Source organism: Cynocephalus volans, chromosome 4 (assembly GCF_027409185.1).
Source record: "Cynocephalus volans isolate mCynVol1 chromosome 4, mCynVol1.pri, whole genome shotgun sequence".
NCBI classification, from domain to species: domain Eukaryota; kingdom Metazoa; phylum Chordata; class Mammalia; order Dermoptera; family Cynocephalidae; genus Cynocephalus; species Cynocephalus volans.
Window position 1 is genome coordinate 3,045,890 of NC_084463.1, and position 20,461 is coordinate 3,066,350.

The following is a 20,461-nucleotide window of genomic DNA, read 5'->3' on the forward strand; positions in this document are numbered from 1 at the left end:
GATAATAAACTTCTATCTAGAGTAGGATGGACTTTGGCTATGACACAGATGGAAAACTGGTCCTAAAGAAATCTCTTGAGCTTTGTAGAACACTTTTTTGGTTGCCTAACCAACATGCATCAACTTTGCCAAACCTTTCCAACTCCATAAATGTACTGCAGTTCTGCTGAGGTTTTAGGTTCCAATAAATTGCTTGAACCACACGAGTTTGACTCAATCTGTAGATCGACGGGGAGGTTTGAACTGATCTGAAAATCAATTATGTTGCTCATTTCAAGTAATTGGTTTAGCAAAGAGATTAGGACTCAGTTTTAACCTCATTATTTCACTTAATTACCATAACCATTATGTCTTGATGACTTCTCCTTCATCCCTCTACCAGTAACTGTTGTAGCCAGAATGTATACCTTTTTATGCAACATTAAAATCAGCTAACCAAGGAACCACTGTTTGCTAAGCCACTATGGTAATTCAAACAACCATTTTCTAGTATAGTTACAGTTCCAAGAAATGTCTATCAACTTAAAGACATGATGTTAATACGATATCCTTACAGATAATAAAACTTTCAAAAAGTAAATTAATAAAATGAAGTGATGTACAGAATGCCACTGATCTGTATATCTTCTTTCTCTCACTCATCATCCAGAGTGTGCTTTTCTTACAACCCATTGATAAAAATGTAGAAGAAACTTGTATATTCAAAACATATTGACAAAAGCAAGTTTTCTCATTTGATGTCCTTTGTGGTCTTAAACAGATCTTAATCCAAAATCAGCTTTTGAATACATGAGAATAAGGTTGCTCTCACTCAAACATGTTTCCCAAAGTTCATTTGTCACTTGATCTCCATTGTAACAGTGTTAAGAAGCTGGGGAATCCAATGCTGGTATTGGAAAGGTTAGGCCTTTGAGAGGTGATTGTATCTCAACTAGTGGGACTCCCAAATAGATTGATCCATTCAGGGAGTAAAAAGTTGATGGTTTAATGGGTTGTCATGCAAGTGGTTCTGATGAATTTATAAGGACAGCCAATGGGAAGGTTAGCTCTCTCCCGCTCAGGCCATTCTCCCCATTATGATATCCTGGTTGCCTCAGAACCCGGTAGAGAGTTCCCACCCAGAAGGTCCTCACCAGAGATTCACCCTGGACTGTGGACCTCCCAGTCTCCAGAACTGTAATAAATAAGCCTCTTTTTTATATGTTACCCAGTTTCACGTATTGTTATAAGCAACTGAAAACAGACTCATACAACGGATTAAACTAAACTTTGTAAAACTGTATCACATTTCAGCCAGCCTCTTTATATATTAACATACTAAGTTGTCCTCCTATCTTTATCTACATACCTATGCTCAAAGAAACCAATAATTAAAGAATTAAAATACCAATATTTTTCAAGTCCTTTAAACTATCAGGCACCCTTTCACATTGTGAAAAAAGTTTAATTATCATGTAATAAAAGTTTACTTTAAAAAATTAGTCCCTCATTTCTACACTAAATGAATAGAGATGGCACTCCCATTACTGAGGTTTCTTCATAAATACCAGTGCCACTTTCTGCAAGCCTAAACATTTTCTGGCTTCATTAGAGTTTAAGTCAAAAAAACAAAGCTTCTAAAGAGACAAAATTGCAATCAAAAGCGATACTTTTCTAATTATTTTATGCATTATTTACTTATATATTGACTATATTCTCTTTTGTATATGTACATGAATGTACCAATTTATAGGACCTACAACAGTTACAAAACTGTAAGATATCTGGCAACTACTTTTAAGTCTTTACCATATATATGAACAACCAAAAAAAACATAAAATAGACAAAAATCATTATATTAATTCAAAAATGTATAGAATGATGACATTTAAAAACAGTTTAATTTGTAAATAGGTTATAAATATAGAGTCATTTTTACTAACTAAGCAAACAACATCATTTCATGGAAAACATCTCAGTTTGCGGATTTATGAATTAAAATTATTTGTTTTCGTTACAAAAGATAGCAGGAACTTCACTTCAGTAAATTGTATACTCACCAAAGAATATATTTACGGTCTCACCAATACTTGCTGAGGAAGCAATAATATGAATTCAGCTCAGGGAGCAAGGCCTCACTGTGCAGTAGTGACAGCATTCAAAAGTCTCTGAAGGCAGGTGAGTTCGAAAGGCACTCAGTCTGTTCTGGAGAATAATGAGTTGGGCTCCTTGATTGTCCTTTTATTGAGCCTCTGAAGACCACACCCATTTTTCCAATTGATTGCATTTCAGGGGTTTTCAGATGGTGTTAACCTGGATGATTGGGTTTTTACAGAACAAAGAAAAAGATTGACTTAACACTTTGGCTGATCTCCATAAACAAACCTCTACAAACATGATTTCATCAAGAATTACAAATTTCTCTACAAATAAGCCCACAAATGGGGACTTTGTATATAATAAAGTTTATTTGGGGATTAATGATTTTTATTTTTAACTTATAAAAAGATAAAATAGGTTACTTCATTAGTTAATGATTTTTAACAAATGTCTGGGAAACTTGGGGAATATTTTGCCCGAGGTTGGATTTACGTATATTCTGTCACTGTAGGAAGTGTTTCATTTTTTGTATTGATTTATTTTGGGGGTTTAAAGTAACAATTTAATGTCAGAATAACTTCGGCCCACACTTTAGAGCGGTGATTTCTCCTGCCTTTCACACTCTACATAAAGCCACCTAAGGTTTCCTCTCAACAGCAGGATACAGGATTAGCTGCCTGGCACTCCACAACTCCACTCAAAGGGTATGAGAGAGAGGCTAGGAAGCTCCAGTCCAAGGAAACCCTATGTCAGATCAGAGGAAGAGGAGTTGTGTTCAGGTAAATCAGAATTTATTTCCATATGAGAAAATAATTATAATAGAGGATTTCCCCCCACAACAATTTTAGTTCACTACTTATAGGGTGGAAAGATATGCCACCATGGATCCTTAAGAAAACTCTCTTACCACTTACAATTGGCTCCAGATCTCTTTCATGCAGTCTGAAAGCCAAGCTATGGATTCTGGAGAAGCAGCTCAGATCTGTGCACTAAAGTTTTTAGGGAACAGCCTTGGCTGCACAGAGAACATTGGGGACAGTGGGGTGAGAAAGCAAGGTTCTAAGGAGCTGAAGGAACAAACCTCCAGCAGGAGAGACGGAAAGGAGAGAGTCCACCGTAAGATCTCTATTCCTTTGCTGGACTCCTCTGAGATCTGGGAGTTCCCCTGAATTGAGCCATTCAGAGACAGAGGTTTGATTCTGATAACAGAGGGCAGGGACTTAGGAGAGAGAATCTCTATGGAAACGGAAAGTGTCTGAGCAGACGCCTGGATGCATGGGGCAGAGTGGAGTTAGAGTGGAGAGTAACCTATAAGAATCTGAAACTCCCCCAAATTTCCTGACCCTCCAGCGCCAGTGGATGGAGCCAGTCAAATGCGGGAGGAAAAGCCGTTGGAGTTCTGGAAGTAGAAAAGTGAGAGTCAAGGGGGAGCTTTTGCTGTTTACTGCACAGACCATCCTCTTGTCTTAGCTTCATAAACAAGCAGAAGAGGGTAAAAGAGTAGTTCTTACTTTGGGGCCAGTACAGTAGAGTTCATCTCTATGGTCCCTCCAGACTTACCCAATCTAACCCAACTGGCAGAGATGTTTGTGAGGATTTCTGGCTCCTAGAGTCCTTCTGGTAGCCTCAGTCCCAAATTCCCTGTCTGAACTGTGAGCTGCTCAGCCTTTTCTTCCTGGTTTATTTTTCTCAGAGCAAAATAGCCAACACTGCTCCATGCCGAGATCTGATAATTTCAAACTCCAGCCCAACCTTCCATATCATTATGATGTTATATAATATTTTTCCAAGTAGGAGGATAAAAGATATTTTTTGAAAATTTGTTAGCTAAAGTAATACACTTTAAACATTCGGATGTTCAGGATGTGGCCTCAATTTGTTCTCTTGTCCTGATTTCACAAATATGAGAAGATGTGTGTGAAAAAGTAAGTCTTGCAGAAATGTTAACACTCAAAATGAGGAGAGGTGTGAAAGGAGTACTTGTCATTAAGTGCAACTGTTACCAAACCCAAGTCTGGAGTATTCCCTGGAGCAAATAGATTCCATCAGCTACTGGGAAAGTCCCCAAAATCCCAGCCTCTGGGCCGGCCGAGCACAGGCAGCTGGCACCCACAGGTGGACCCAGCCTCGCTCCTACAGCACGAATGAGTAAGCCCTGGCATGCTACCATGGCCAATCTCTTTGTCTGTTTGAAGTGGGAGGCTAGGCCACCCTGAGCACTCATCTCCTGGATGGCTCATAAAAACTATTGCTGAAACCAAGTCTGGCTGCCCAATGCCAAAACAGAAACAAATGACCCAATAGTCAAATTGTTGATGAAATAGGAGGTCAGCTTTATTTAGTTAGGAATACCACTAACCTGTGGGAGATGTTAGGCTGACCCATCTTTCTGGTAAACATGAAGGAGATGGCCAGACTAAAACCATCTCAATGACACAGATTCACTGAAGGATTTTTAAAGAGCTTGATGGATTGGAAAGCAAAAGGGAAGAGGACATGTAAGGAGCCAAATGCAAATTCTCACCAAAACTCCATCTGCCTTCTGTTGTCCTCCTTTATATTATCTTAGGGTCCTACAAGATTTAGATTTGCTTCAGGGTAGAATCAGCATAACTTTATTGATGTTTTCCTTGGTTTCTCAGGATCTGGATAGTGCATGTCTCATAACAAGTATGCAGCTCCAGGCTGACTGGAAAACTTCACATTTATGTAAATAATATCATCTTGCCCTACAACCAAGGTTCAAAATATCAAGAAAGCATGGGGAAAGAGGGAACTCAGAGAAATGCATGCTAGGAAAAAAACTGTTTTTTGTTTCTAAAGTCCATGTGGTTTTAGGTCCCAACATGGCTTCAGTCCTGCTCACTCCAATAAAACCATCTCTTGTCACCCACCTCTTCCCAGTCTTGTGCCTGTTCCTGAGCTAGCTACTTTGAGAACTGCTCATTTCTCCTTTTAGTGCTAAGTTTATGAAATGCATTGTAATAAGATAGAAACCACAATAGTGAACAAAAATGTATTTCTAAATAAATAACTCATATCCCAACTCTACCAAAAGTTGATAATTAAATCTGGATGTGAGACTTCCAGTCAAGATGGCAGAATAGATGGTTCCCAGTGTCACTCTCTCCCACAAATCAACCAATTTATAATTATAAAAATGTAACATCAGCCAAGCTGGGGCCACTGGAGTTCAGGGGAAGAGGAGGAGAGACCTACGGAGTTCATGAAGTTGGGAGAAACCACGATGAGAGAAAGAAAAAACTGCTCTGAGCGTTTTAGGCCGCGGCTGCTTTAAGGCTGGACCTGATCAGCGCATAGAGCAGGAGCCAGCAGAAGTCGCAGCTGTGCCCTTCAGATGGCGTTACTTGGAGGCGGCAGGGGAGAAGAGGGCCTTGGCGGTCCCCAGGACAGCAAGACCACTAATAGGGTTCCCGTGGACCCACACAGGAGTGAGGAGTCAGAACAGCTGAGAAAAGGGAGCCGTTCAGAGGCCAGTGAGTCATTGCAAGGGACCGGCACATGGGAAGTGTTTGAAGCAGGGCGGAGGGGAGACAAGCCTGACAGGAGAACACTGGGGCACAGCAAGGACAGCCAATCCCCCCCAATCAGCACAGGACCACTAAGAGGAGACTGGTTGGGAATGCAGAATTGCATGGGGTGCAGTTTGATTAAAAAACTCAGGCCCAGATCAGAGATTCTACACAACACAGATCCACCAGATCTCTGGACAGCCGGAAGCACCTATAGGATCAACCATTAAACCCTGAGCTGCACAAAAAGCCTTCCCTAGCGAAACAGTAGCAAAGCAGCAATTTAATTCAACCTCACAGCTCAAGTGCTGGTTCCCACAGGAAGTTCCCCTGTGTTAGAAGTAAGCAAAGGACAAAAATTCGTTCCAGCCCAGGCACAACACTAATGCCTTGGGGCCTACCTGGGAACCAGAGGCTTAGAGCCAGCACACCACGCCAGCACCTCAGGGCCAAGGAGCATGCCAAAAACATCACCTCCATGTGAGTGGCTCACCACAGCCACCTCAATAACCATAGCTGCCGCGAAAGCAGCTAAACACCACAATCACCACACAGATGGTCCGCCAGCCACTGGAGTGCATTCACACAAGGAGAGTCACCAGCAGAGATAAAGAAGAGGACGTCTCTCTCCACAAAGCCCATTTCAGAGTGACAGAAGAAGCATCTGCTCTACCATAATACTGGGGGCCCGGATCACACCTCTCACCATTGGACAGATCATCTAGGCAACAAATCAACAGAGTAGCCATTATTCTTTCAGACAGAGAGAAGAAATCTAGGGTAATCAGAGCGGGGAGGGGAGAGGGAGACAGGGAAGGGGAGAGCTTGGACAAGGGGCATAAGGAATAATTACAATTTGTAACAGTATATATGCTAGTAATATTGATTTGATCAACATATTTCAATGTTCAACCCCCAAAATATGTATAATCAATTTTGATTCAATAAATAAATTAAAATGAAAAAAAAAATCTGGATGCTTTTCTTTCCTGAAGTATTCTTCACCTAAAGACTCTATTCTGACCATGCAGAGGTTTTGAAAGAATGGAAATTATACATTTTTTTTTTTGACAAAAATATTTATTTTTCCATTTTTTCTACAGGGTAGTTTTCAGAATCAGGCTGTTTTCTGATCTACATTGAAAACTGAAAGGAGGACATCAGGTCCTAATTGCCATCGACAAATTCCTTCCAGCCAAGAACTCCCAGGTTCTACTTTGTTCATTTCTGTAGGAATTTGGGCAAGTTAAGTGAGTCACTTTCAACTCAGGATCTTCATCTGTCCAATTAGAATGAATGTTAGATTTTTAAAAGGGACGGGGGGATATTTCATTAAAGACATGTAATATAAAGGAGAGAACAGAGGACATTTCTATTCTGAACATCTCAGTGTGGAAGGAATGCTGGATATTGAAATGTGTGTTTCTTTTGTTTGTTTGTTTGATAAATTATCAAACTAAGTTTTATTTGTTACATTTACATTCTCTGTTTAGAAGACAAATTTTTTTTCTTAACAAAATTCAAGGTTAATAGGATAACAGGTAATTTTTATTTATACTTTAATATTGTCCAAAATTTGTTTTTGTTATTATACATACATGCGGGGCACATCATTGATTTTCAATAATTGTGTAGAATGTGTGGTGGTTAGATCAGTATAGTTACTTATTCATCGTTACCATACACCATCATTCCTTGTGTCCATTGACCGATTCCTCATCAGCCTCCTCCCTCGCCCCTCCCCCCTCCCTTTCCACCTCTAGTTTTCTATAAGTTCAATCTCTAAACTGTACAGAATATATGTATATATATTTCAGGTGGATCATGGTGTTAGGTTTGTACAACTGTGCCTTTTTAAGAACATCCCCAAAGTTTTTAGTTTTTTCTATGTCTTTTCCAATTTTCTAGCACCATTCTTTCCTCAGTGAAGTAGAGAAATAAGTATTATTTAAAAATATATATATTATTCAAAATTATTTATAACCGTTCTCTAAAACTATGGGCAGAGTACACAGAAACGACTTAACTTTGCAGTAGGGAATAATTATGTCTAGGTTGAATTTTGCTCTAGTTCAGGCTAACAAATCTCAAAAAAGAGATCTGAAAGGATCAAACTCTTTTCAAATAGCTTGATAGTGCTCCCAAATAGCACTCAAAAAGAGTAATGGAAAAGAAAATATATAGAACCCCTCAAAAGTATTTACCATGCCTGGAATGCAACTTAGAAAAAAAACTATTAATAATGCAAAGAAGAAGAAAAATAATGCACTTAAAGAGTAAAAAGAAACAATCAAAATTGAACCAGAATTGACACAGATGTTAGAATTAGCAGGCAAGAACATTAAGACATTTAAAAATAATCATATTTTATATCTTCAGATAAAGTAAGTAGAGATATAAAAGACATGAAAAGGCAGAAATTTAAAATATAGACATAAAATCTATAATCTTTAAAATGAAAAATATGTTGGCTGGTATTAAAGGCAGATTAAACATTGCAGAAGATTAGGTTAGTGAACTTGAATTCATAGCATCAAAAACAATAAAATGAAATGGAGAAAATAGAGAATTTTAAGATATGATCAGTGTCAGTGAGCCATAGGACAACTTCAAGTGATCTAAATGTGTGTAATTGAGGTCCCCAAAGGTAACCAACAAAGTAAAGACAGAAAAATGTTTGAAGACCATAATCTTTCCAGATTATTCACAAACCCAACAGTCCTAATGAGCCAATAAGCAGGGGGAAGAAAAAAGAGAAGAAAGGAAGAAAAGTACAGCAATATCTATTTTAATCTAATTGTTCACACTTAGTGACATTGAGAAAAGCAGTGGGGGAAGGGAGAAAGAACAGAAAATACATGTTATGGAAGAAAAAAGATTTTCCAACAGATTTCTTGTCAGAAACAATGCAATGAGGAGGAACTGAGCAAAAACTTTTATTTATTGATTTTGTAATGCACTTTTTAAATTTTATTTATTTTGTAATGTATTTAGTCAGGAGTAACACTTTTAAAGTAATAATATAGGAAAAGCAAAACAAAATAAACTTTCAACCTAGAATTCTACATCCAGGGTAAATCTTCCAAAAACAACAAAATTTTTTTCAAGTAAAAATAAACTTCTTTTTTAGACACACAAAAGCTGAAAAATTCATCTCCTGGAGACCCACACTATAACAGTTGTACACTCACACACAATGACACACACACACACACACACCCACACACACACACAGAATGAGGTGAACCAGAATTAGTAATTATGTAGGCAAATATGTAAGAAAACTTATTATCACATAAAAACTTCTATAAGTAATTGATGATGTGAACAAAAATCATAACAGTGTAATGAAGTTTCTGTAATATCTGTAAATACGAAATTTATGACAAGAAAAGCACAAATGTTGGGGGGGAGAAATGAAAGTATATTATTGTATGGATTTTATACTATGTGTGAAGTGGCATAATATCACTTATAGGTAGAATAAAAAAGTTATATGTATATACCATGACCATTCAAGGAACAAATTTTTTTTTTTCCTAAAGGGAGTTACAGCAAGCAAGCCAAGAAAGAAGACAAAATAAAATCTAAACCAACATTAAAATAATAGTTTTAAAGCATAAAAAAGGAAAATAAAGGACACATGGGGAAAGAGCAAAGAAACAGCAAGATAAGACTTAACTCTAACCATGTTAGTAATCACATTCAATGTAAATAGTGGAAACACTCCACTAAAAGCAAAATTTTTCAGATTGGATCAGAGAAAAAAAATGCAACTATATGCTGCCTACACTTTACTCCTTAAATGTAAATTCACAAATACACTCAAAGTAAAATGATGAAAAAAGATACATCATGCGTATATTTTCAAATGAAAGCAGAAAATATAGATATAGTAGATTCCAGAACAAAGATGATTATTACCAGGGATAAAAAGTTTGTTTCATAGTAATAAAAGAGGACATAATCTTAGACATTTAAGCACCTATTTAACAATTTCAAAATAGAGAAAGCAAAAACTGACAGAAATAAGAAATAGAAAAACCTTCCTGGACCAGCCAGCTGCCAAAAGAAAAAGAAAAAATAGAAAAACGCAGTACTGCAGTCAGAGATATTGTTGGAGTGAGAGAACTGAAGCCCTGTTGGGACCTAAAACGACCTGGGCTGAACAATGAAAATTTAGAAGGGACACAAGTATTTTTCTTCTCTGTTTCTTCGCATCCCCTGATGTTCTTATCTTGCTTGCTAAATAGAAAAACAAGGCTATTTTAGTGGATTGATTACATCCCCCCAAAACTCACTGAAGTTTGAGTTGTGTCCCCCAAGTTTTATGTATTAGAAACTTAGCCTCCACTGTGACTGTTAAGAGGGTGGGAGATCCTATTATGCTAATTGAAAGGTGGAGCCTAGAAGAGGTGATTGGATTGTAGGACCATGTAGTAGTGAATGGATTAAAAATGGTGATGAGAGGCATGGTTCTGAAGTCTTTAAAAGAAGAGGAGAGTCTGTCTCTTTCTTTTTCTGCTCTCTCTCTTTTCTCTCTGCTTCCACCATCTTGCCATGTGAGACCCCTGGGTCACTGTCGCCACCACCAGATGGACTTTGGACTTCCCAGTCAAAAACTGTAAGCAATAAATTTAATTTTCTTTATAAATTACCCAGTTTCAAGTATTTTGTTATAAGCAACAGAAATGGAGTAATACAGGAAATTGGTGCCAGAGAGTTGGGGTGTTGCTTATAAGAAATACTTGAAAATGTGGAAGCAGCTTTGGAACTGGGTGTTGGGCAGAGGTTGGAGTTTAGAGGGCTCAGAAGAAGACAAAAAGACAACGGAAAGTTTGGAATGTCTTAGAGACTGGTTAAATGGTGGGGAGCTGGATGCTGATAGAAATATGGATTGTAAAGACCATTCTAAGGAGGTCTCAGGTAGAAATAAGAAGGAATTTATTGGAAACTGGGGCCAAGATCACCCTTGGGCAAGGGATTTGGCTGAATTGTGTCCATGTCCTAGGACTTTGTGGAAGTTGGAACTTTAGGAGTTGTGAACCAAAGTATTTGGCAGAAGAAACTTCTAAGCAGCAAAGCATTAAGGAAGCAGCATGACTACTTGTAACAGCCTACACTGAGTTATGGCAGCAATGGCACGGCATAAAGCCAGAATTTGAAAGGGAAGCAGAGTGTAAAGATTTAGAAAATTTGCAGCCTGGCCATGTGGTAAAGAAGCAGAGAGCATGGAATGGTGCAACCCAGTGACCCTTAGCTGAGAAGATTAGTGCAGAAGAAAGAGAATGTCAAGAGAAGGGGGAAAAGGCCTTGAAGGCACCTCAAGAGCCTCGGGGGCCAACACTACCATTTCAGGCCCAAAGACCTAGGGAGACAAAATGGTCTTGGATAACATTGGCTTGAGGTGCCCTCCACAGGCTTGCTGCCCAGGGCCACCTCGGGATGCTGCTCCCCACACCAGCACCCCAGCTGCTTTGGCTGCACCAGTTGTGGCTAAATTGGTCCCAGGTGTGGCTGGACACGCAGCTTTGGAAAGTACAAGCCGGAAGACTTGGCAGCATCAATGCGATGTTAGGTCCACAGGCTCACAGAATACCAAAGCTGGGAAGGCTTGAGAGCCTCCACTGTGATTTCAAAGGATGTATGGAAAAGTCTGGGGGCCCAGGAAGAGATCTGTCACAGGGGTGGAGTCACCGCAGACAAACTCCACTAGACCAATGCTGAGCGGAAACATGGAGTCAGAGTTGCAGCAGAGAAACCCCAATGGCCCCATGCCTAGAGGAGCCATGAGAATGGGACTGCCCTGGAGACCACAGACTTGTGGAGTTACCAGAGTAGAATGCCAGTCTGAGACAGCTAAAGCATCAACTGAGACCAGGAAAGCTATAGATGCAGAGCTACCCGTGGACTTCGGTACCCAACCCACACACCAGCATGTAGAGGAGGTGGAACATGGAGTCAAGGTACCTGATTTTCCAGCTTTGAGATTTAATGCCTGCCCTGCTGGTCTTCAGAATTTTTTGGGACCTATTACACCTTTCTTTTGGCCTATTTCTCCCTTTTGGAATGGGAATATGAACACTATGTTTGTCCCACAAACATCTTGGAAGTAGATAACTTGTTTTTAATTCACAGACGGAATTTTGAACTTTGGACTATTGAGTTGAAACAAGTTAAGACTTTGGGGATGAAATGAATGTATTTGCATGTGAAAAGGAGATGAGTTTTGGGGGGCCAGTGGCAGAATGCAGTAGATTGAATTATGTTCCCCCCAAACTCACTGAAGCTTGAATTGTTTTCCTCAAATTTTATGTATTACAATCTTAGCCCCCACTGTGACTGGTAAGTGGGTGGGAAATCCTATTATGATTACTGAAAGGTAGAGCCTTGAAGAGGTGATTAGTAGTGAATGGATTAAAAATGGTGGTCAGGAGCATGATTCTGAGTGCTTTACAAAAAGAGAAGAGTCTGTCTTTCACTCTCTCTGCTCTCTCTGCTTCCACCATCTTACAATGTGAGACCACTGGTTCACTGTCACCACCACCAGATGGACTTTGGACTTCCCAGCCTCAGAAACTATAAGCAATAAATTGTTTTCTTTATAAATTACCCAGTTTCAAGTATTTTTTATAAGCAATAGAAATGGACTAATACAACCATTGAAAAGTTAATCAGTATCTTGCAAAACTAAGTCCTTCATTGAGGCTTGCAGAGTTCTGAGAAGTGATCAAGGCCAAATGCCTGGAAGCTGACTCTGGGAACCAACAAAGTCAGCCAGAGCCCTGCACAGAGATGTTGCAAAAAAGGTGACTTCACTCCAAAGCAAATCAAAATCCTATAGGATCCTAAGATAATGTCAAGGATGAGAACAGAAACCAGACAGAGCCTTGGTGATATTTTGTACCTGTCTCCTTGCAAGGAGCCCACAGGTTCAAATCCTCTTCTCTCCTCCTTTTCACTTCTACATTCCTTTTCCTCAATCCCCTCTTTAAAAATCCCTAAGTAAAATCGAGCTTTGAGATGGGTTAGTCTACCATCTCCTGCAGTTTTCCTGTCCTAAATAAAGCTTACTTCCTTTATCACCAACATTTTGAATTTTGAGTCTTTTGTTTGTTGAAGTTGCAGATAGGTTAGGTAACAATTTCAATACCTATCTCAATAATAATAGATCAGTAGAGAGAAAAATCCATAAGAAAATAGATGACTGCATAAGACTATTAACAAAATTGAACTAATGGGCATTAATTGAATACTCCCAACAGATTTTTTTGGTGGGGAGAGGGGTGATATACAAGGCCTCTTGTTAAGTACATCACTGTAATATAAGTACTAGGAGAGCAGGATTTTTTGTTTTGTTCACTGTGAATTCCTAGTGCTTAGAACAATACCTGGTACATAGTAGGTACTCAATAAATACATGCTGAGTGAATGAAACTTTCTTCTGAGGAATATTTCTTCTAGAAAATTTGTTAAGACAACAGAGAGTAAGTTAAAATTTAAAAAGCAAATTTGAAAAGCTATAGTTCATAGAACCTGTTCCTCTCAAATTTAAGACGACTATATTGAATTTAAATACTTCAAATATAAAGTATTCAAACTGAACAGCAAAATATTGAAAAGATGATATAAAAGCCAAAGATATTCCTGAAAATTATTTTCTGTAAATCCTTATGCTAGTTAGGTTGATTAGAGATTCCTTAAAGCTGAGAACTTTATCCAGGGATATCAGGATTCAAATTTCTCAAGTTAGAAAGCAAATTATTTATTGAATTTTCTTCCCATTCACCCACTAACATGATACAGGGATGGCCTAAGGAAAACTGCCTTGTTTTGCTTTTCAAGCTGGTGGACTCCCAAAGAGAAGCCCTTAGTATTTCCTTTCACATTAGATTCCAGAAAGTTTTCACCAGGACGCTGATTGCTTTCATTAAATAAAAATGCATGTGTCTTTGGATCAGTGATCTGCTGTTCCATTTAATGGATCTAAAGTGGATCTGCAGCCCAGTTTAACTTGACGGTGAATTTACTGTCTGATTCATAGGGTAATGAACCCACAGAATTGCTCATTCATTTGCTTCCTCACTGTGCCTTTGCCTAGCATTTACTGTGCACCTACTATATATAAACTGTGCAAAGACACTAATGGAGGAAAAAGACTAGGTTAAATAATTACATGATCTCAGAGGTAAAACAGCCAGGCCCCATCGGGGCACCCAAGAAGATAACCAACTGAGAAACCCTGTACATTTGTGTTAAGATTTATAAACTTTGCTCAGCATCTGGTGAGCACTCTCTCTTGTTAGAGCACGGGGATCTGAGTCCAGGTGGCAGCCTTATGGAACCCCCCTACTTTGCTTTAGGCTGAAACTCAGTGCTGGTTGGGGCCACCCAACGTGCATGTTGAAGCAGAGGGTACAACACCAGATTGTGTCCCACGTGGTGGCAGTACAGCCATCTGTCTCAACACTTCAATAAAATCCTAGTGCCACAGATCAGGTCTTTGAAGACTGTACTGGCTTTCCAGCCCCCAGCCCCACAGGTTCAAAATTCCTCCAAATTAATATTTTTAAGCTTCTCCAGAGGCCAAACACCAATCTGGAAGTCTCTTGCATTCCCAGCCTGCTTTCTTGGCCCTGAATGCTACTGATGATTTCTGCTGGGCTGAAGAGCCTGGGGCTTTATGGTCTGGGGTCTTCTGGACCTTCTCTCCTACTCTCCCTCCCCTGTCTTCACTCCCATCTGCTGGCCCAGAGCCTTATAGATAGTGGTGCTTCCTGGACCTGCTGGGCTACCAGGTCTGCTAGACCCGAGAGAAGGTGGCAGTATTTGGGGAAGAGGAGTGTGAAGGGCAGAGGCCTCTTCCAGGTAGTGCCTCCCAACTTTGCTTTTCCACTCCGCAGCCCCTCTTCCTGGCGGGAACTAGGAAGAAGTCTTCCCTAGTTTTCGCATGGCATTGGGGAGAAGGCTCCTGAGTAAAGATTGCCTTGACGTTCCTTGTTACATCCAAAACTGAGCCCTACAATATCTGGGCACAGAGACATATTCCTATTATATACAAGAATCCCTCAGAGAGCAGAAGTTCTTGGTGTAGGATTACAAAGGTTCTGGGAGTTCTGCCCTGCTTCCCATCCACCACAGTGCTGCCTGCCAGAGTCGCAGACCAGGCGGGAGTATTGAGAGCTGGAGGTCTGGATGCTCGGGGTGGGGGACCTGGAGCTTCAATTTCTCAGGTGGTGGAGGTCAACTTACCTTCCCACCACCATCTGGGTTCTGCCACAGAAAAATGACCTACAGGGCCTAGACAGACATTTCCTGAGCTCCTTCATTCCAGATAATTTCATTTTTATTTATTTACTTATTTATTTTTTAATTTGCCAGGGGCAGCTGTGGGGGGTGCAGGGGGTAGGTTGGGGGTAGGGAGCTGGGGGAGCGCTGAGGGACCCACATGTGCTCAGCACTCAGAAGCTTCAGCGAGGTGGGGTGGAGGTGTGGAGCCAGAGAGATAGAGATCCAGGTAAAGGCCGTCAGCTTGGCAAACAGAGGACAGAGGCACAGGGATCTGGCTGAACCAACTTGATGGAGGCAGTGGGTTAGAGTGGAGGAAATGAAATTCATAGTCGAGGATTTATGGGTACTGGGCAGTGAGAAGGGGAAGGAGGTGCCGAGCCTTCTGTGCAGTCAGTGCCTGTTTAGTCCCGTCCCCAGTCCTCTCTTCTGTTCCTACCACTTCCAGAGGAATGAGGTGGAGGAAACTTGGCTGCCAGACTGGAAGCAAAACAACTTTTGGGGGGTGTGGTACGGGTGATGGATATTCCAGGAGCACTCCAGTTTGTTCAAAGAGATTAATCTTTCAAGGCCCTTCTCCCTCCCCCACTATTCCCTCTCTCAAGCCTTAGGGCTATATTAGCTGAAGTCCCTTTAGAACCCAGGACTACCGTTCAACCTCCCTGGAGGTCCAGGTGACCAGGCTCTGGTCTCCCACTGGCTGGCAGGAGGGTTGCAAGGCAGGATTGCAGTTGCCAAGGAGGTGAGACAAGCTCTAGGTTCTTACCTACTTGCCCTCACTTCCTGGATGCCCAAGGCTCTCTGCAGTCTCTCAGGCTCTCTAGCTCCCCAAGCAAAGACCTCAATGCAAATGACCTCCAGTCAACAGATTATTGCAAAAAATGGTCAGAGTTGTAGGACTAACACTAGTAATTTCAAGACATGTTATAAAGCTACAACACTCACAACAGCATGGTATTAAGTTAAATATAGATAATAAAGATAAAATAAAAATTGGTTTAAAGATAAACAGATAAATGGTACAGAACTGAGTCCAGAAATTGACCCATATTTATGGACAACTGATTTTTGACAAGAGTGCAAGGCAATTCAGTAAAGAAAGGGTTAATTTTCAACAAATGCTGCTGGAACACCTGGATATCCATATGCAAAAAAATAGAAAAAAAGTATTAAATATGTATCATTGTATCATACACAAAATTAACTCAAAATGGATTATAGACCTAAATGTAAGTCCTAAAACCATAAAACTTCTAGAAAAATAAATTGAAATATTGAATTAAGTAAAATCTTTTCTTTTTGATATGAGACAAAAAACATGATGAATAAAATAGAAAACTGATAAAATTAGCTTTATCGCAATTAAAAACATGTCCCCATCATGGACACATAAATATAAGAAAGAAAAATGAAAGAAAACAAACATCTTTCAATCCAAAGACACTGTTAGGAGAATGAAAAGATAGAAGAAAGTATTTGAAATCATCTATCAGATAGAAGACTTGGCAAGAAAGTATGCTCAAAACTCAATAAGAAAATGAACAGTCCAATAAAATACTGTTAAGAGAATTGAACAGACATGTCACCAGAAATGATATATGGTTGGTGAATAAGTACTGAATAGATACTAAAAATGACTAATTTTTAATCACTAGGGAAATATAAACTGAAACAAGAATAAAATGTCACTTCAGACCTATTAGAATAGCTTAAATTAAAACATGCTGCCTTATAAGTAGTGGTGACTAGGTGAAAGTACCGGAACATTCATATACTGCTGGTGAAAGTATTAAAAAGTATAGCCACTTTGTCAGTTTTTTTAAAGTAAGCATGTATCTACTGTATGACCTAGTCATTCAACTCCAAAGTGTTAAGAGAAATGAAAGCATATGTTTCTATAAATATTTGAACAGAAATATTCATAGTTTTATAAGAAAAAACCCAAGTTGATTTATGGACCCAAAGCCAGGAATTTAAGAAAACAATTTTAGCTTCTATTGTCCAAGAAAATGTTATTAGATACTAACCACTGAGCTGCTGTCACTCTCTCTGTAGTGTGACATATAGGAGTGAAGAGGTGACTGATTGAATACCACAACATCCACTTCAGTGGATAATCATTAGAGGGATTCTTTCTTACCTATAGAAAATTAATCTTTCCTACTGAGAAAAGAAGTAGAAATTAGGATGGGGGTCACACAGTCACTTTTCTATGGGAGGAAAAAGGATTGTAAAAAATTCTTTTATGGGGTTGGTTTTTGGTGCTCAAAGACATTGAGCCATCCTATCGCTACCCACAATATCTGAGCAGGACTGTTTAGAAATTCCTTGTTGACCTAAATTATGCCAGGGTGAAAGGGGTCACACTGGGACATTTTGGTTCATATTTTGATACTCGGAATGGGGGAAATTGTTTGTCCAAGTCACACAGGCAGGAGTGGCAGAAGTTGAACTAGTACTCAGTGTTCCTGACTATGGTGACAGTGAGGGGTGGTCAGAACACAAAGGAAAAGTCACCACCCCCTTCATCTACCATCCCCAGGACTCTACTGCGGACACATTCAAAACATAATAAAATCAAATTAACTTTTATGCCTGGGTTCTTCCCTGTTCTCTGGGAATTCTTTTGTTGCCATGCAGAAGGGAACCAGTGCTCTGTAAAACTTATCTGGGCCCAGCTCTGATAAGTCACCAGCTCTGCTCTAGGCTCTCCTACTCAGGGATTTCACAGGGTTATCTGTAGGATCATGAAAGAGCCCCAGTGCCATGAAGTGACTGTACATTCATGCTGGGCAGCCCACACTGGCAGTATGTGCAAACATTTTATTTTTACATCACGTAAACTATTCTTAAATGTTCACAAACTAAAAAAGTGAGAACAAGAAATTAACTGACAAAGAAATTTGGGGAGATATGAAATTCACCAAGAAAAAGACAAGAGCATGTATTAAAAAATTATTAATTTGCTAATATTTTTTATTTTTAAGAATCAAAAAACCCATGAGGAAAAGCAGGGGACGCAAAAAAAGAAAGGAGGGTTGGTAAGGAAACAAAGAATAAGGTTGGCAGGATCGGAAGAGATGGTTGAGTCTCTAGTAATCCGTGGGCCACAGAGCCTGGTACCACCTGTGGTTGAGGCAGGAACAGCTGCCCAATGCCCTTGATCAGGGTTGTTGGAATCAGCCCAGGCCCTGCTCTATTGACATATTTTCAGATTTCCCTCCTCCCTAGATAAAATTACTAGTATGCAGATGTCTCAGGAAGAGAGGTGCAGGGAGAATCTATTAGAATCCCATGGACTCCTCAGAACCTGACACAGTTGCCTTCCCCCCAAATCCTTTGTACAGTGGAGAAAATGCTGCCAACTTCTAGAAAAGCATGCAGAAACTGTACAAGCAAAACAAATAAACAAACAAACAAACAAACGAAAAAACAAGAAGAGGACGGTATGAGCATCTGGGCCATCTGATTCAGTTTGGTTTCCTTCATCCGAGGTATGGCTTATTGACTAGCAGATCCTGTTACAAGTCCCAGAGCCACCTAACAAAGAAGGTCCCAATTAGAAGATGACCAGACACCTTGCTCCCCAGTGTGCAGTTGCAAGAGGATGAAGCCAAGAGAATTAGATTCCAGTCTCTGCCATCTTCTTAGCAGGCTTGTCTTTCTTAAAATATCCCCTTTTCAGAGATGATAATAGACTATAAATTTTTTCAGTGTTTTCTAAATATGATTTGTTACAGAGAAGGACTATTTTGTTGTTGTTGTAGTTGTGGTGGTTTTGTGTGTTTGCGGATGTGTTATTTGTGTTGATTTATAGAAAATTGAAGTTTGCAAGAGTGAAAGCTAATTCCTTCCAACTCCTGACTTCAGAAGTCTCACATTTTTGGTGGAGGAGAGAGGAAATTTGGGAAGCACAGCGGCCCCTTGTTCTCCAAGACAGAAATGGCCTTGGGGAATTGCATTGGTTTATATTTACCAGGAAACCTAGACCTAGGAGCAGTAATATGCAGATATTGACCAGGAAAACACTTTGCTCCCATAAATTGTTAACTTTTAGTTTTAGCCAGGAACAATTTGTTTTCACCAGGCAGTGAAAGCAGTATGCCTTCACTTTCTAATCTAAAGGCTATCAATTCTCCTGCTCATTTTTATTTTTATTTATTTATTTTTAGTGGCTGGACAGTATGGATCCAACCCCTTGACCTTGGTGGTACCCCAAACACACTCTAACTAACTGAGCTAATCCAGGTAGCCTCCTTGTTTTTAAAATACATTTGTTATTGACCTTGATCATCTTGATATCACACTATTATTTTGTTCCATTATATTGACTACTTTGCAATAAATTAAATAAAGAATCAAAGCAAAAAAAATTCTAGACACTTAAAAATTATTAATTTGTTTTAATTGACAGATTATAACTGTACATACTTATGGAGTACAGTCTGATGTTTTGATACATATATTTGTTGTATAATGGTATGGTCAGGGTAGTTAGTGTAAACATCATCTCATGCATTTATCATTTCTTTGTGGTGAAAACTTTCAAAAGCCTTTCATCTACCTACTGTGTAATGATACACAAAACTTAACTGTTCACCACAGGCACCCTACTATGCAATAGTACACCAAAACTTATTCCTCCTATCTAATTGTAATTTTGTACCTGTCTAGACACTTTAATAAGATAAATGAGTGCTAGAGTATGAGCAGTAAACCTCAGGAAAATTAGGGAGCTTGGCACTTCAGGAAAGTATGCAGGTGTCAAGTGTGTAGAGCTCGTGTGGATGTTCTAACCAAAAGAAAAAAATTGTTTTATTTTATTCTGTCCATCACTTCTTGGTCCTCTTCAGGTTTTGGGAGGGTAACAAGCAGCATATATCACATTTCTCATCCATGTACTGAGTAACATATAAGACTACTATTTCTAATTACAATCAGATAAAGAACACGCCCTGTGCCATGGCCAGAGTGTTGAACATGCTGCCGTGACATTATTACTCAGCTGATTAAATGGCATTTAGTGTTTCTGAGGCAGATAGAAATGGGGTATTTATACTGTACGAAGCCATACCAAGAAAGTCACATCCCAAATCTTAAAGGTTTGATCACAGCTTTGCTTATTTCTACAAATAATTGCTTTCCCTTTTAGAAGCAGCTCATTTCTTGTTACTGGACCCCAGATAAAAAAAATCAAATACTTACCTATAGATATCAAAGTTATATGCAAATTAGGCTTTTCATCATTTTATAAGATTCACCAACTCCAAAATTAGGATGGGGTGGCAGCATTCCATGACTAAAAGACAACCATTTATACAACACTGGCTTGAAAAAGTGGGCAATCACATTGAAATCTTAAAGCACAAGTAAACTACCCACTATAAACTAGCTTATACTCCCATGGCAATTCCTCTTCCTTTGTATTACAACCATTGGCCTTTACAGAATTTATAGAAGTTTCTCTCTTTCAAAAAAAAAAAAAAGCAAACCTTGGGTCTGATTCACTGTTGGATCTCTTGTATGCTGGCACTTGCTGGAAGTGGCTGTATGTTGCATG